The 19,566-nt window shown below is 38.0% G+C and overlaps 1 protein-coding gene across 2 annotated transcripts in view; it reads left to right on the top strand.

The window, feature by feature from the left end:
* The window catches only part of GLRA3 (glycine receptor alpha 3), a 303,344-nt gene that overhangs the window by 113,456 nt on the left and 170,322 nt on the right, over window positions 1-19,566 (top strand). The gene's annotated exons all lie outside the window — the stretch shown is intronic.

Raw genomic sequence — 19,566 nt, 5'->3', positions numbered from 1 at the left:
CTTTATTTTCTTGAAAGTTGATTTTGTCTCTCTTGTTGTTGGTTCTTCACTCCTTTAATTTTTGTGGCATTTTAAAATATTAATTGAAAGGGATCCTCATTGTGTCCTTGAGATGTTCTGTCCTCCTCTGCCATCTTAACTCTACTCCTAGAAGGAACTTCTGTACTCTTTCTTTGATTCATTTTGAGTACATACCTACCAGCAATGTCTTTGGGTAAGTACAGTTTATTAAGTTTTGGTATATTTGAAAATTGCTTTCCAAAAAAGTAGAGTAAGCTCACAGTTCTACCAACAGTGCATTAATTTATCTATTTTCCCATATTACCTCCAGCATTTGTCATTTTAATATTTTTTCCCTTTGTAGCCACTCTGATGATTATGGAATGGAATCCACAAGTTGTCCTAATTTGCATTTCTCTAATTACTAGTGATTTAGATTATTTTTCCAAATGGCTACTAATAATTTTTTAACATTTCTTCCTCTGAAAACTCCTTATGCATACCTAATGACTATTTATCAATCAGAAATTAGTGGTTACTTTCATAAATTTGTTTCATTTTCCTATACAATAGAGAAAAAGAAATGAGATATCTGTCAGAAAAGTATCCTGCAAATTTTTCCTCCAGTTTCTAGCTTTTCTTCTTATTTTATACTTCTTTGGTTTCATTTGTGACAAAACAATTTTAAATCATCAAAATTATTCCTTTTTCTTTCTGCAAACCTTTCCAATCTTTGTTTCATCATGAACTCTTTTCCCACCCAAATATATGGTAGATAATTTCTTCCATGATTCAATAATTTCCTTATACCATACTTTATACATAAAATAATTAATCATTTAAAGTTTTCGTTGGTATATGATGTGAGTTATTTTGTTTTTGGTTTATGCCAGACTACTTATCAATTTTCCCATATTTTTGTCAAATAATTCACTCTTGCTACAGTAGCACAGAACTTTGGGTCTATCAGACTCTAAGTTGCTGAGCTAATTTGATTTCCTTCTATTTAGCATATACTTAAAAATGTTTGACTGAACAACTATTCTATTTTTATCTAATATGGTATTGTTTATTTGATTGTACCTCCTTGATATCACTTTAAATTGAATAGTTAAGGCTCTTTTCTCCACAATTTTTTTTATTCTTTTGATATTTTTGGACAACTTTCTTTTCTTTAGATGAATTTTATTATTTTTTTCTAGCTCTATACTTTAATTCTTTCATATTTTGACAAATTTGATATTGAATTAGTAAATTCATTTAGGTAATATCATTTTTATATAAGCACTGTTTACCCATGCCTGATTAATATTTCCCTAGTTGTATAGATTTTTATTTTTTTGAGCAACAAATATAATAAAATTTTGTTCACATATTTCCTTTATATGTCTTAGCAGTGGATCCCAGTTATTTTATAATATCTATGGTTATTTTAAGTAGAATTTCTTTTTTTACATTTGAATTTCATTGGTAATATATGGATAATTTGATGATTTTTGTGGACTCATTTATATAGTATAACTTTAAGTATTACTGACTCTTCTCTAGCTCCATATTTTAACTTTATGTGTATCCTTCTGTTTCAAGTATACCAACACAGCAGTGTAAGCACTGCAATGAAGCTCAAAGTGTATAACGCAGTGGTCCTCAGCTCACTCCTGTGCGGTTGTGAGACATGGACACTGTACCAGAAGCACATGAAACAGCTGGAACAATACTCTGGAACAATTCCACCAATAATCTCTCTGGTCAATCATGAGGATCCGATGGCAGGACCGAATCACCAACCAGGAAGTCCTTGACAGAGCCAACTCCACCAGCATCGAAGTAATGGTCCTCAAAACTCAGCTACCGCATGGACCCACAGCGAATACCAAGACAGGTATTCTATGGTGAACTGTCAGCTGGACTCAGGAAACAAGGCCGACCAAAGAAAAGATACAAGGATCAGCTAAAGTCAAACTTGAAGTGGGCTGGCATTATAGCACAGCAACTAGAACTTGCTGCCTCTGTCAGAAGCAGCTGGAGAACCCACATTAACCAGGCCACCACCACCTTTAAAGATGAACAACATCGATGTTGACACCAGGCCACAACCGCACCTCCCATAACAACTGGCATCCCATGCCCCATGTGCCACACACTTTGCGCTTCAGTCTTTGGACTTCAAAGACATATGAGGGTACACTGTAGATGAAAATGCACAAAGACAATTGTCATTCTCTGTTACCGAGAGACTACCATGATGATGAAATTCCCTCCTACTTCCTTTACATTTTTTTTGTACTCCCTGCTCCATTCTCCCCCCCCCTTAAATTTTGCCTTCTCACTTTCCTGGTAGGGTAAGATAGAATTCAATACCCCAATTGATCTAGATGCTCTTCCCTCTCAGAATTGATTTCACTGAGAATAAAATTTAAGTATTTCCTATTAGAACTCTCTTCCTCTCCTTATTATAATCGTATTCTTCTCCTACACTTCCCATGAGACTCTTTGTGTGACATAGATTGTCCTATTCATCTTATTCCTTCAAGTTTTTCTCAGTGCTATTTTGTATTCCCCCCTCTCTCTTTTTTTTTTGCATATCATTTTAGACCACTTATTACCCCCATATATACCTATGAATGATTCTTTTTATTACTATAATAGTGAATATAATTTTTGAGAGTTACAAAGAACATTTTCCATATATTAATATGAATAATTTTATCTTATTGTTGTCATTAAAGAAGAAACTTTAAGTTAAAAAAAACCATTTCCCTCCTTTCCTCTCTCTTATTTATCTTTTCATATTTCTCTTGATTTTTGTATTTGGATATCAAACTTTCCACTTAGTTCTTTTCTTTTCTTTACAAATATTTGGAGATTTTCTATTTTGTTGAATGCTCATTCTTTCCCCTGGAAGTATATAGTCAGTTTTGATGGATAGCTGATCCTTGATTAAAGACCCAATTCTCTTGCGTTTCTGAATATCGTATTCCAAGCCTCAAGGTCCTTTAGTGTGGAATCTGCTAGATCTTGTGTGATCCTGATTGGTGCTCCTTGATATCTGAATTATCTCTTTTTTGGCTTCTTGTTAAATTTTTTTCCTTAGGTTGGAAGCTCTTAAATTTGGCAATTATATTTACGGGGTTTGTCTTTTGAGTATTTAGTGTAGATGGTGTTCTATGCACTCTTTCACTATGTATTTTGTCTTCTTGTTCAAAAATATCAGGGTAGTTTTCTAAGATAATTCCTTGTGGAATGGTTTCAAGGTTTCTGTTTATTTCTTGGTTTTTAAGTAGACCAGTGTTTCTCCAATTGTCTCTTCCAGATCTATTTTCTTGGTCAGTCATCTTCTCAGTGAAATATTTCATGTTTCCATCAATTTTGTCAATCTTTTTATTTTGTTTCATTAATTCTTACTGTTTTACAAGATCATTTGCTTCTATTTGCCTGATTCTGGTCTTTAAAGACTGGTTTTCCACTATAATCTTTTAATTTTCCTTTTCAGTTTTGTCTATTCTGTTTTTCATGGCTTTTAGCTGTTTAATTTTGGTCTGTAATGTATTTATCATTTCATTTTATTTCTGGGCTTCTTCCTCCAATTGGGAGTTCCTGTCTTTTAAACTGCTATTTTCTCTTTTGAAATATTTCCCAATTTTTTTTTACCAATATTCTTCAATCCTTTTCATAAGCTCTGATTTTAAATTCTTCAAAAGCTTGTGGTCAATTTCCATTTTTTAAAAGGTTTGGATGCATTCATTTGTTTTTCCTCCTCTTCTATTTCCTCTGTAGTCTTGATTTTTCTTCTACAAAAATTATCCAGGGTCAAAACCTTATTTTTGTTCTTCCTGGTGTTGGGAAGTTGTTTTTCCTTAGCATTTTTTGCCATCACTATGCTGGTTTTTTCTTCCCTTTCCAGTCAAAAGTCTGAATGAGGAGGGCAGGTTCTCTGTGTATAGAGCTAAGAAGTGAAGTTTTTGCCTGAGGCCACCACTAAAGTAGGGAGCTTCTACTGTTTACTGCCCTTCTCTGCACTATCTCTACAACCAAGGTCTGTGCTCTCATGCCTGTTGGGGTCTCAAGTCTAACTGCTCTCAGGGGTAGGTCTTTGGTGGTCTTAGTCAGTTGCCCCTCACTTGCTCACTCATTCTAGCTCATGCTCACTCTGAGCCTAGTGCACTGACTCTGTATTTTAGGTTGGGAGAGGGTAGATCATCTCACATTTTGGTGGAAGCTATTTCACCCCCTTCTATTTTGGAAATGCCCAAATCCAATATACCTTCAATGCTGCACCCTGCTTTTGAGTCCCTTAATTTATATGAATTTGGTGGGTTTTTTTGGCCTTTTAAGGTAGTCTATATTGGTAGGTGAAGAGGAGAGATAGATTCTTATGTCTAAACTGTAGCTATGTTTGCTGGAAGTTCTCAATCCTTTATATTTATGTCTACTAGAAGATTTCTTTTGAGGGATTGACAAGGAAAAGTAAGAAAATGTATCTGGAATTCCATTAGGTTTTATATAATTCAAATTATCTTTGAGTTGAAGTATGTTGTTTTGTATTGAATAATTTTACATAGTAATAAAATTTGTTTTTTAACATTTTATGCTAAATAATTAGAAAAATAATGATGAGCTTCATAACAGTTAGATACATATTTTATAGCCCCTTAGTGACCACTTGAATTTAATGACACTTTCAATAAATATCAGATACAAAATTTTGCATTTGTAACTAAATCTAAGACAGCAGACAAAACACATTATTGATATTTATAACAGCAGTGTGCCAGTTATTCCCACAAGTCATTTCATGTGAAAAATCAAACAGTGTGATATGCGAAGAACAACAACAAAGCCCAGCTGTTTTAGTGAGAAAATAAAACAAGTGATTAAATATCCCATTTATAGGAGAAGAGCCTGTACTCTCTTATTCTAGTCTTTGATGAGCAATAGTCATTATTCATCCAAAAGGAAAAAGCAAGCATGGAAAATGATATGAATTCAGTGGTATTCTTTCTATCTTTTTTTTTCTCACTTAGTTCAATTTAATGCAATTCTTGCACTGTTGATTTTTGAATGTCAAAAGAAATGAAAAGGGATTAGTCACCTTGATATTAATCAATTATTCAGCCTTAAAGCTATAAAGGATTAGTTTGCCTTAATGAAAAAGAAAATTAATCTTATTTTCTTCTACACTCTTCTGAGGAAAAGTTTAGGGGAAGTGAAAGATGATTGTTCCTAGTTATAAGAAACACTCTTCCAGTTAGGGTTCAGAATGCTCTTTTAATTGATAATCAGTGCTTATTACATGCCAAGCACTCTCTATAAAGCACAGATGTGAAGATAACTTTTGTATGATGAGATTAAAAAGCATACACACAAAGTATGTTAAAAATCTCACTTTCTTTTCCACTCATACAAAACAGGAATGGGAGACTAAGTGAAAAACTCCAACCTACATCAATCTGCATTATTTGGGGTAGCTTCATAAGTCTGTAGGAGTAAGATAAGACCCTATACCTGACCTTGTTTGTCAACAGTGTATAGCCCTCTTTGGCTCTTGTGAATAGTAAAAACCCAGGAAGAGGAGTTATTAACCCACTTGGGAAAGTACTTCAGAATGTTAGGGTACTTACTACATAAAAATCAACAGTACCTTGGTATCATTATCTCAAAAATTGAGCCCCCAGCTTCCTCCCCCTCACATGAATTAGTAGGATAACTGAATTAATGATAAACATATGGTATAAATATATCACCATCCTTAGAAAAAATAATTTTAAAAAACTGAAATAGTACCCACAATGGGTCAGTCACATCATCTTTGCATTACAAAGAAACTTAAAATTACTATTTAGAAGTTTATAAATATGGGAAAGGTGAGAATGGCCCTATACTCAATCTTTAATGTTTTAAAATACTTTTAATCAACCAACTGGTATTTATTCAGAACTTTCTTTTTTGTTACTTTAATTGCATTTTATATGTAACAATACAACATGTGAAAATAATATAATGCAAATTATTTCTTATGAATATGTAATAAATCATCATAAGTGACTATAAAAACTACATTAGAAATACCCAATAATGTATCTCATTATGCTTTCTTCCTCCTGTCCACTACCTCCTTTTTCCCAAGAATGTATGTGGTATAATATATATATATATATATAATATAGTAAGGGGGGGAAGAGGTTATTTATAAAAGGGTTGGACTGGATTATTTAACAGCGTGGTCACCAGGAATTTATTTAATTCCAAAGAGATTTACTTATAATTTATTTACAAATTGTATTAAGAGTGAAGAAATAAGAGAAAGGATAATGTAAGATATCTAGCCTAAAGTCTAGCCTAAAGATATAGCCTAAGTAATTTATCTCAGCCTCCCTCACCCACTGCAAGACAGTTGGTTTCAGATAGCCTTGGCAAAGTCAAGGACCCAGGAAGTTTCTCAAGAGGATAGATCTTTCCTGAGGGTGGTCTCTTCAGAGAAAAACCAGCAGTTAAGAGTCAGCTTTTAACTCACCACATGTCAGTTCTCAGGCCTAGTCAGTAGGTCCTTCTGCCTCTTTTCAGCAACCTCAACTGAACTCCAAAGCATGTAGAATTTGAATTTCTTCAGGAAGTTGTCACTCTCTTTTAAAGACATTTTCTCCTGCATCACTTCCTGTGTCTTCCCCCAATTTTACACCTACCAATCACAGTTGATACTCTGCTCTAGGACGGCTTTATCACCCATCACCTACTATCACACATATGGGTCACAGACCTCTCACTCAATGATTAAGTGGGATGTTTACACTTTTGGTTATTAGATCTATATGTGGGTAGATCTCCAAACTCAACTTTAAGTAGGGTGTTCTAAAGTCAGGGGTTACAATTTAAATCTTCACAATCAGGGGAAAGTTAAATTTAATCATTAAATCTTATATATATATATATATATATATATAATTGTAAAAAGGAATTCTTTAATTTCTTTAACTTAATGGGGGACCTGGAGGTCCTCTTACCATAGTGATGTGTAGGGATTAACCAGACCATAGTGACAGGAAGTAGGAACCAGGGAGATACCTGCTGAGCAAGCATCAGTTGCAGGCTGTCAGTTGTTGACAGTTAGGAAGGTCAGTTACTGATAATTGGTCAGGGAATTGCAAGAGTTAAGGCTGGAAGTTGTGGGGAAATTGGGTTTTGGGCATGAGTTGGTTGTTGGGGCTTGGTTGCTGGTAGTGTGTATTGGCATTTAATTATATAAAGGCAGGCCTGAGCTTACTGTTTTGGGTTTTAGCCCTAAAACTGATCTTTAACCCCTGGATCTTGAGGGAGAAGGAGTCTGTCTTTGAGGCAAGAGGTGACTGGCAGTTAAACTTTATTTTAAGGAGGTCATGGGTAGTGGCTATTTATTTATTAGAGTAGATACATAGTTAGTGAATCAATTTTAGGTAGAGTAGGTTAAATTAGGCCTGATTTGGTCAGGCAGAAGATCCTGTCCTTGAAGGTAGTTAGAGTAGGGTTTTTAGAAATTTTAGGTAGTATTAGGAATTTTAGGTATATTTATAGGGTTAAACAGAGGTCCCCAAACTATTGCCCATGGGCCACATGTGGCCTCCTGAGACCATTTATCTGGCCCCCACCACACTTCTGGAAGGGGGACCTCTTTCATTGGTGGTCAGTGAAAGGAGCGCAGGATGCATCTGCATCCTGTGCTCCTGGAGTACTGTATGTGACAGCGATGCAAAGTGTGGTGTCACTCACATACAGTACTACTTCTGGTGACAATCCTTTGCGGGGCATCTTGTTCTGAGAGTAACTGAATGAGATCAAGGTGCCACACAAAGGATTATGTGGCTGCACAATGGAAGAAATCAGCATGGTGAGTGGCAATCTGGGGGCTAAATTTAATCTCAGGATCCATGCCTTCAAAATGGCAACCATCTTTGGCAGCACTTATGTCTGTGAAACAGACTTTTTCCAGAATGAAACATCTGAAATCTCCAACCAGATCTAGACTAATTGAGGCATGCTTGCCTCACTTGTTAAGGCTAGCAATGACAAATATTGAACTGCACATTGACCATCTCATTAGCCAAAAGCAGGCCCATAGTTCCCATTGAAATAATGGTCAATTGGCTTAAATTTACTTGTTCTTTGTTTTAAATATTATATGTGTTACCTTTTTATTATAAAATAAGATATGTGCAGTGTGCATAGGGATTTGTTCATAGTTTGTTTTTTTAAATAATCCAACCCTCCAACAGTCTGAGGGACAATGAACTGGCACCCTGTGTAAAAAGTTTTGGCACCCCTGGGGATTAGTAATCTCTCTTTCCTCTTATCTATCTATCTATCTATCTATCTATCTATCTATCTACATACATATATATGTGTGTATGTGTATACATATATAGTTAATTGTTAAAAGCTGCTAGAAGTTTTCTTTTCTCTGACTTAAAGAGATAATATTAATTTACAACTCTACTATATCCTCATTAAAACAAATTACTAAAAGATGCTCTCTTCTTTAGTCAAAACCTCTATTTTAATCCTTGTATTATATAATATATGCCCATGTTTATTATGTTATAAAGCAAGGCACATCTTTATTACATTAGAAAAAACCCATGAAGGAAAAAAACAAAAAATCTTATATTTCAATCTGCATTCAGACTACATCTGTATCTTTAATGTGTTGGATATCTTTTTTCACCTTAGATTCCTTGGAATTTTTCTGGATCTTTGCCTTGTTGATAAGAATTAAATCATTCACAGTTGATCATCATAGCATATAGTTGTTACTGTACAACACTTCATATGTCTATCCAGATTTTGTTTTGTTTTGTTTTATATGATCATCTTGTTTGTCATTTCTTATGGCACAATAGAATGCCATTAGAATCATTTATTACAATGTGTAAACTATTCCCCAATTTATGAACATTCCTGTAGATTCCTATTCTTTGGCAACACAAAAAGAGCTTATATAAATGTTTTAGAACATATAGTTTCTTTCCTTTTGTTTTTCCTTTACTATCTTGGGACATAAACCTAACATTGCTGGATCAAAAGTTATGTACAAGTTGACATGACAAAAAAATTAATGATAAATGTTAGAAGGAATATGAAAAAATTATGACACTAAGACTCTGTTGGTGGAGTTGTGAACTGACATGTGGATAGGATTGTCATTTTAATTATATTGGCTTTGCCCATCCATGAACAATCAATATTTCTCCAATTCTTGAAATCTGACTTTATTTGTATAAAAAGTGTTACATAAATATGTTCATGTTTTAGAAGATATATTCCTAGGTATTTCATTCTTTCTATGGTTAATTTAAATGAGTTATCTTCTGAAAGACATTGTTAATGACATATAAAAATACTGATGAATTATGTGGGTTTATTTTATACCCTGCTACTTTGCCAAAATTATTAATGACTTCAATTATTTATTAGTTAAATCTCTATTATTTATTATATAATTAGTATATAATATATGTTATATATAATGTATACATTATGTATAATTTATTTAGGGGTATATGGGGTGCTCAGGGAGGGGTAGTATCTCTGGTATGGAGGGCTTGTCTTGCCCTCCTAGGGCAGCTCTACAGCCTCTGACCCCCACCTGACACCCAGCTCTCACTTGTGGCTCCTAGTAGCTGATAGCATGCGGCAGCGGCCACACCCCGGGCAACGGCTTCGACAGGCCGGCTAAACCTTGTAAGGGTAGCCATCGGGTCATCAACCCCTGGTGAACCAGGGCTTTGCTCACCCAGCATGTGAAGACTGCTTCGGCGGAACAGACGGAAGAAACTAATAAGAAGGTTCAACGACTGAGATGGCGACGCAGTAAAGCACTGTGGAGTGCTTAGGGCGTGTTGGAGCACAAAAGACAACATGGCCATCTAATGCAGCTGAGGAAGTCTCCAGACGTAACAATTTTTTGTGCCACTGGACCCAGGCTTCCAACGCCGAGAGTGGGACTGTCTCTGTGCATCGACTTTTCTACTTAAATCTCTTTCATGCACAAGTATCTTTGTGCACACTCATCTATCCTCTTCAAGACCTGCAGCGATGGGGGAGTGGCGACGCAACAGGTGGAGGTGACCACTGGCAGTTGTAGTCAGGATCCTGCACGTAGGTGGCCCATGGACCAGTGGTCGCTCAGCCCTGTAGGGCAGCAGGGACGTTTGGCAGCATCCTGGGCGACTGAGCAGCCCCCTCTAGGACAGCACTGCTCACCCTAATCAAGGGAGGGGACTAGAAAAGGTGTCCCAAACATTGCCTGCCCTACAAACACCAGTCAGCACACCACGGCTGGCGGGTCATCCCTTTAAGTGGTCGAAATCAAAAGAAACAAAATACAAAGAAACTCCTACTAGGAGCATAGAACATCAGGACATTACTTGACAGAGAGAATACCCCAAGACCTGAGAGAAGAACAGCTCTAATTGGTAAAGAACTGGCACGATATAACATCGACATCGCAGCCCTAAGTGAAACACGCCTACCAGAAGAGGGATCACTCAGCGAACCCACCACTGGATACACCTTCTTCTGGAAAGGTAGAGCCTCAAATGAAGACAGAATCCATGGTGTTGGCCTGGCCATCAAGACCAGTTTGCTCAAACAGCTGCCAGACTTGCCTGTGGGCATCAGCGACAGGCTCATGAAGATCCACTTGCCTCTCAGCAAAGACCGGTATGCCACAATCATCAGCGCATATGCCCCAACACTGACCAGCACAGAGGAGACCATCGAGCAGTTCTACTCTGACCTGAGTGCCGTCCTGCACTCAGTGCCCACAAATGACAAGCTGATACTACTGGGAGACTTCAACACCCGCGTTGGCCAGGACCATGAAAGATGGAAAGGAGTGCTCGGCAAACACGCCATGGGCAAAATGAACAACAATGGCCTACTGCTCCTCAGCAAATGCTCAGAGTTCGACCTCACCATCACGAACACTGTGTTCAGAAGGGCGAACAAATATAAAACAACATGGATGCACCCACAATCAAAACAGTGGCATCTCATTGACTACATCATTGTACACCGGTGAGACATCCAGGATGTAAAGATCACCAGAGCCATGAGAGGAGCTGAATGCTGGACAGACCACCAACTGGTTAGAGCGGCTCTTCAAATGTGCATTGTGCCTCACCATCCAAAATGCACCCAGACAGTTCGCGCATTTTACAATGTGAGTCATCTTAGAGATCCATCTTATTTGCAAACATTCCAGTCCTGCCTGGATGACAAACTATATGCCAAGGGACCACTCACTGGAAGCTCAACTGAGAAATGGAACCAGTTCAGAGACGCAGTGAAGGAATCATCAAAGGCAGTCCTAGATCCCAAACAGCCCAACCACCAGTTCAATGAGGTTCAATGAGAACAACACTGCTATTGAAGACCTATTGAGCAAAAAGAACAAAGCCTTTATGGAGTGGCAAAATAACCCAAACTCTGCTCCTAAAAAGGACAGATTCAAGTCTCTCCAAGCCAAGGTGCAGCGTGAGATCAGGAAGATGCAAGACCGATGGTGGGAAAAAAAAGGCAGAAGAAATCCAGCATTTTGCTGATACGAAAAGTTACAAACAATTTTTCAGTGCCCTCAAGACTGTCTATGGGCCATTAAAACCCACCACCACTCCCTTGCTATCCTCTAACGGTGACACTCATAAAAAAAAAAAGGAATCAGCAACAGGTGGAAAGAATACTTCAATCAGCTTCTCAACCAACCCTCTTCAGTTGACCAAAGTACCCTTTACCAGATCCCCCAAAACCTCATCATTGAACAACTTGACGTCCCTCCTTCAATAGAGGAAGTCCAAAAAGCCATTAAACAAATGAGTGCAGGCAAGGCACCCGGTAAAGACGGGATCCCAACTGAGGTGTACAAGGCCTTAAATGGAAAGGTGCTCCAGGCATTCCACATAGTGCTGACCAGCATATGGGAAGAGGAAGACATGCCCCCAGAACTCAGAGATGCCTTCATTGTAGCCCTATACAAGAACAAAGGCTCACGAGCAGCCTGTGACAACTACAGAGGCATCTCACTACTCTCCACTGCTGGAAAGATCCTCACCTGTGTTATACTCAACAGACTCCTGTCATCTGTTTCAGAGCAGAACCTGCCTGAATCACAATGTGGCTTCCAACCAGATCGCAGCACCATTGACATGGTCTTCATGGTGAGGCAAATGCAGGAAAAATGCCTTGAGCAGAACCTAGGTCTCTACATTGTCTTCATAGACCTGACAAAGGCATTCAACACAGTGAACAGGGACCCATTGTGGGTGATCCTCAGCAAGCTCAGTTGCCCAGCAAAATTCGTCAAACTGATCCAGCTCTTTCATGTCGACATGACAGGGGAAGTCCTATGTGGTGGAGAGACTTCCAATCGCTTCAACATCTCCAATGGCATGAAACAAGGCTGTGTCCTCACTCTGGTACTATTCAACCTATTTTTCACCCATGTATTATAACATGCTGTGATGTATCTAGACCTGGGCGTCTACATCAAATACATACTGGATGGCTCACTATTCGACCTTCACCACCTGACTGCAAAAACAAAGACAACAGAGAGACTCATCCTGGAAGCTCTCTTTGCAGATGACTGTGCTCTCATGGCCCACCAAGAAAATCATCTCCAAACCATTGTGGACAGGTTCTCCACTGCAACAAAACTGTTTGGCCTGACTATCAGCCTCAGCAAAACAGAGGTGCTGTTCCAACCTGCACCAGGGAGGCCAACTAACCAGCCGTGCATTACAATTGACGGCTTGCAGCTTTCTAAAATCAACACTTTCAAGTACCTGGGCAGCACCATTGCCAACGACAGGTCCCTAGACCACGAGATTAATGCCAGGATCCAAAAGGCCAGCCAGGCACTCGGGCGGCTGCGCTGCAAAGTCCTCCAACACAGCGGTGTAAGCACTGTGACGAAGCTCAAAGTGTATTACGCAGTGGTCCTCAGCTCGCTCCTGTACAGTTGCGACACATGGACACTGTACCGGAAGCACATGAAACAGCTGGAGCAATTCAACCAACGCTCTCTCCGGTCAATCATGAGGATCCGATGGCAGGACCGAATCACCAACCAGGAAGTCCTTGACAGAGCCAACTCCACCAGCATCGAAGTAATGGTCCTCAAAACTCAGCTACCGCATGAACCCACAGTGAATACCAAGACAGGTATTCTATGGTGAACTGTCGGCTGGACTCAGGAAAGAAGGCCGACCAAAGAAAAGATTCAAGGATCAGCTAAAGTCAAATCTGAAGTGGGCTGGCATTACACCAAAGCAACTAGAACTTGCTGCCTCTGTCAGAAGCAGCTGGCAAACCTACATTAACCAGGCTGCCACCACCTTTGAAGATGAATGACTTCGACGCCTTGCTGCTGTGCGTGAACACCGACACCAGGCCACAACCGCACCTCCCATAACAACTGGCGTCCCATGCCCCATGTGCCACAAACTCTGCGCCTCAGTCTTTGGACTCCAAAGCCACATGAGGGTACACTGTAGATGAAACTGCACAAAGACAATAGTCATTCCCAGTCACCGAGAGACTACCACTAACTAAACTAAGGTATAATTTAAATTTTAAATAAAATATATATAGTTTTGAGAAAAGTGGTAATTTTATTACTTCTGTATACATTCTGATATCCTCAAATTCCTTTCCCCCCTCTCATAGCTATTCCTAGCATTTCTAGTTCAATATTAAATAATATTGGTGATAATAGTCATCTTTATTTTACTTCTGATCTAATGGGGAAAGGTTCTATTTCTTTCCCATTACAGATAGTGTTTGTTGATGATTTTAAATACATATTTATTAAAGGAAAAATCAGTTGACACCTATAGTTTCAAATGAATTAAATGGGAATGAATGTTATATTTTCTCAAGAGCTTTTTATAGATTGCTATAATATGATGATTTTTGTTTTGTTTGGTACTTTTTGTTGATATAATCAATTATGTTAACAATTTTCTTTATATTAAACCATCCTTGCATGCCTAGTAAAGAATTGTTTCATTGTAATATATAATTTTTGTAATATATTGTTGAAGTCTTATGACTAATATATACCAGGACACATAAATACATATATTAGTAGTCTCTTGGTAACCGAGGATGATGATTGTCTTTGTGCGTTTTTGTGCACAAAGACACTTGTGTGTGAAGATTTAAGTGGAAAAGTCGATGCACAGAGACAGTCCCACTCTCTCGGCGTTGGAAGCCTGGGTCCATTGGCACTAAAAGTCGTTACACCTGGAGACTTCCTCGGCTGCATTGGATGGCCATGTTGTCTTTTGTGCTCCAACACGCCCTAAGCACTCCACAGTGCCTTGCTGTATCACCATCTCAGCCATTGAACCTTCTTGTTGGTTTCTTCTGCCTGTTCCGCCGAAACAGTCTTCACATGCTGGGTGAGCAAAGCCCTAGTTCACCAGGGGTCCACGACAACCTAATGGCTACCCTCACAAGGTTTAGCCAGCCTGTCGAAGCCATTGCCCGGGGTGTGGCCTCTGCCGCATGCTAGCAGCTACTAGGAGCCACAAGTGAGAGCTGGGTGTCAGGTGGGGGGTCAGAGGCTGGAGAGCTGCCCTAGGAGGGCATGACAAGCCCTCCATACCAAAGATATTACTCCTCCCTGAACACCCCATACACTCCTAAATATATATTCATGCGTACATGCATACATGCATACATATGTGTGTACTATATGAGTAGCAACCAAATATTACTGCTTAAGGAAATTGTATTGTTAGGTTTCAACATATAGTTTCATATTACCTTCCTTTGAAATGTTAATTATCCCAGAATTCAAATGAACTCAAACACAATTCACAAATATTCAACTACTTTTTTATTAGCATTCAAGGACTGGGCTCTCTTAGTAGAAAAAAAGTAGACATCCTAGAGAGGAGGAAAAGCAACATATCAAATGAGCTACAGTAGTGGCAAGAAAAATAATTTTATATATACATATGTATATGTACATTATTATGTATATGCATACATATGCTTGAACATGTATACATGCACATGTGTGTATGAATAGATGTGCATTTAGATATATACATACCTTTATAGATATGTATTTGTGTACTATGCATATGCAGATGTGTGAATTTGTATTTGTGTGTGCAATCTATGTGTGTGTGTGTGTGTGTGTGTGTGTGTAAAGACTCTTTGGTCAGACAACATGGAGTAGCAGAAAGCAGCTGGATTTTAAGTCAGAATATCTTATTTATAACCCCTATTCTACTACTTGCTACCTGCGTGACCATGGAAACTTCTTGCTTTTCTGGGCTTCAGTTTCATCATCTGTAAAGTTCACAGAGTACATTAGATGATCTCTTCATTCCTTTCCAGCTCTAAATTTATGATATATTCCCTAGTGAAATTTTTCTTGTGCAAGATTGTGGCTACCCGAACCCGCGAGAAGCCACAAGGTAGGAAGATAGAGGAAGGATAGAAGTTTTGAATACCACGAGGGGCATGGTGGAGCCAAGTTAGAGATATGAGATGGCAGAAATGAGTCAGAAACCAGGCCTTATTAATTATAATGGAGCCACAGCAAAACTCTGATCAGTGGACTACTCAGAAAGCTTATTCCATTCAAAGATCCAGATTCAGTACCACACAGGTCGGAGACATGATAGAGGAAAGAAAGTGCCTGGCTGAAGGCCAGGTCCCAGGTGAGAGAGATAGAGAAGGAAAGGAATTAAAGATGGAGCTGCTCCAGCAAGGACAGGCATCAGTGAGAACTGAGATCCAAGAGAGTGAGAAGGCGGAGATTGTTGTGGCTCTGCTTTTAATGTCTTTGATATGCAAATATACACGATACATAGGGATGATTATCATTGATTAACGACAAGGTATAGGTGTGGTTTCTCTTAGCCAGGTGAGCACAAAGAAACCTGTTTTCCCGCCTCACCTAGGGGAAACTGGGGTCAAGGGTCAGAGGCTTTCCTAGCCATGCCCAAGACTGAGCATGCTCTCTTCTAAGCCATTCTGTACATACTAACTGTTTCCCTTGCCCATAGCCAGGGGTGGACTGCTACAAAGATTACTCTGTATCATTAAAAAGTTCCCAAATGGGAAAGCAGGGCCAGATCTAGCCTGCAAATTGATATTTCCTCTCTCTGAAGAATCTAAAAGGAGAAATATTACATTTCAGTCATTGCCATATTGGTATCATTCTATGGGGGGGGGGTGTGAATGGTTAATATTATGGAATTATTAATATCATGCCCTAATTACACATATACACTTTATCACATACCAAGGATGATCTTTATCTATGGAAGTTATGAATGTAATTTAGAATAATCACCACTAGATGGCTTATAAGGTATCTCTCACTTTGGGGACTTAAGTAGATAAAACTTTACTATATCATTTAAGTAGCAGGTTATAAGAGCCAGGACTACCTGATCCTGCCTATGACCTATATGGACTTTATGATCTTAGGCAAGTAATCAATTTCAGAGAATGTATCAAGCTGCATTAGTAGACCTCTAGCAATCTGGCAGGTCTCTAGAGCAATAAAATCTCAGTTCCAGTGTCTGTACCCATGTAATTTACAGTTAAGAAGTTTAAATCCCAGAGAAGTTAAATAGAAGACAAATAAGGAATATAACTACAGATTATTTCATGGAGGAAATGTTTTTTTTTTAATTAACTTCTTACATTATAAAATAGGCTCACTAAGAATAAATATTGAAAATGACCTGAAAAGGTAGGGCAAAAATTAAATTTTAAAAATATTTTAATGTCAATACTCTCATTTCCCAAAGCATTCTCCTCTCTTCTCAGAATGATAAGAATCCTAGCTTATATAGTGATAGGAACCCAAATTTAGATGTATTATGAATGTTGAAGGGCATCTAGCCCAACACCATCATTTTAGAGTTGGGGAAACTTTGGTTCAGAAAAGTTATAAGTTGCCCAGCAAAGTTACAGGAATAGCAAATGGCAGTCCTAGGTTCTCCTGCTCCAGATCCAAGGCTTGTTTTCATTTTTTATTTATTTATTTTTTGTTACATTACAATTGCTGGGTATCTCTCTCCGTCCCCTCCATTCACTAGAGAAGGCATCATTTGAAAAAGAGATTTTATATATGCATATATATGTAAAACTATGTCTTGCTTATTTCTGTTTATCAGGGTTTATTTCATTGTAGCTTAAGAACAAAATCTGTTCAGGCCATTCCCAACCCCCAACACAAACACTTATGATCATTTTTTTTTTGTGAGGATTTACTGTAAGGATTATATTAGCATTAAAAAAAAAGAAATGTGTTATATACCCTTTTTCTTTGTATTTTTTCTGTTTCTCTTATTAAACTGTAAGCTTCTTAGAAGCGATTATATTTCTAAAGATGCTTACAGCACTCACTGAATACTGACTGACATGCCAATTGTCATGCTGAGCCTTGTGCCAAAGGAATATCCTGAGTATAACCTTTGTTGTCTTACCATTGGTCTGAATGCATGTGGTTAATACTCAAAAGAATGGCCACATGTATAAAAAGAATAAAAGAATATTACCACATGGATTTAAAATTACTCAGAAATAAAGTTATCAGTGATTTGAGCAATCCTTTCTTTAACTTCCATCCTTTCACAGTCTGTGTATTGTACTGAAGTGCTTTTTGAATGTTACCAAAGCAAGAAGATTAAGAATTTGTCAAATAAATTAGAGGTGTTGACCTGAATGACAGTAAGCATTTGTGCCCCAATATTCTGCATATTTTAAAGGTGAGGATGAGGAATTTTGAGAAACCAGACTTAATATTTCCCTAGGTTTAGATATATAGCTAATGCCTTTCTTTCCAAAGGAGGGGTAGAGGGACTGGACCTGTGATTCTATTAATAGAGGAATATTCCATATAAGGAAACTCCCTTCTGCCAGTTTAGGCTGGCTCTTTCTCTGAAATGTATGAACTTGGAGAGTTTCTTAAAATCTGCCCAGGGTCATGGAGACAGTATGTGTCAGAGTCAGGCCCTGAACTTGAGACAAAGCCAACTCTCCATCCAGTTACATTCACTTCTTCTCATTCCAAGATTATTGAAAAATTAGCTTGTATTTATTTGAAAAATATCATTGAAGATTAATGCACTTGCATGATTTAATGAAAAAGCATTTGTTAAGAGTTACTATGCAGAACAGCTAGATGGCTCAAGAAATTGAAAGCCAGGCCTAGATATGGAAGGTCCTGGATTCAAATCTGCCCTCAGATGCTTTCTAGCTGTGTAAGTTGCTTAACCCTCATTGCTTAACCCTTTCTCCTCTTCTGCCTTGTAGTCAATATTCTAAGACAAAAGGTAAGAGTTTGGAAAAAAAAGGTTCTATTTCCAAGCTCTGTGTACAGCACTAGGGTTACAAATACACAAATGAAGCCAGTCTCTACCTTCAAGTTTATATTCTAACAGGAAAATACAAAACATAAATGGAACAGTAGCTTGGTACTTTGATTTGAAAAGTTATAGTTATGATGAATGGAGCCAGATAGGAGTATGTTGATACCCTTTTGCCCCTTAGCAGCACTGATTATTTTGATTTGATTTCTATTCCAGAAATCAGGAGGACTGGGTAGGGAGTGAAGATATGCTCATGGGGATGAAACCTTCAGATTTGCTGAGCTGATGGAAATATTTACCTGCTCTTCCTTCCCATCAATCACAAAGGATAAACCAACTCAGAACAACTAAGCATTAAAAGATGATTTTAAGCAGAGTAGCACGACTAAGTCAGGGGTGGCCTAGAAACTTGAACAATCTGGATATGGACTAGGGCAATGATTCAACTTGTTAAGAGAGTAGCTAGTCTATGAGCACATGTAATGAGTAACTGAAAGGTTTAGCTGGTAACTCAAACAGAGCATCTCTTAGTGATTAACTCAGATATTGTACTCAGAGCTAATTCAGACCACTGGGCTGGTGTTTGTTTGTTTTTTTAATTTTGGGGAAAGTACGTGAGCCAATATTCCTAGTAAATATTACATGATGAAGATTCATTACCATACATGGTGTTAGATAGCACATGGACATAATATCACATATATGATAACAAAGAATTAATTCATAGATGTTCAACATTGGATTTTATCTTTCAAGATTAAAATTTCTTTAGCTGTAAAATGACAGAGTTGAAATATGATCTTTATGATCCCTTTCTACACTAAACACTTTACCACTGTTAGGTTCTTTATTGAAAGAAGACCATGGTGATGTTGGTTTCCAAAATAAAACTTCATAATAGTAGTATGCATTTTAATTAATTTACTGCATTGTTCAAAGGTCAATGATTGTGAATGAACATAGAGGTAACATATTAGCCTATAGCTGAAAGCTGGAGATTTGCTAGCACCCAGGGAAATGATGATTGTGGTCTTGAGTTCAAAAGAAGCAAATAGGAACCTGGGGAGATACAGTCATTGGAAGGCCAAAAGAAGATGTCAGTCCTGCCACTGTTCCTTTAACATAGTTTGGCAATCAGTAAATATTTGTTGACTGACCAATGAAGAAACACTGTAGCTAAAGATAGTAA

This window comes from Monodelphis domestica, chromosome 6 (genome assembly GCF_027887165.1).
Source record: "Monodelphis domestica isolate mMonDom1 chromosome 6, mMonDom1.pri, whole genome shotgun sequence".
Classification (NCBI taxonomy): domain Eukaryota; kingdom Metazoa; phylum Chordata; class Mammalia; order Didelphimorphia; family Didelphidae; genus Monodelphis; species Monodelphis domestica.
The sequence above is the reverse complement of the archived record's forward strand: the minus strand, read 5'-3'. Positions and strand labels throughout refer to the sequence as shown.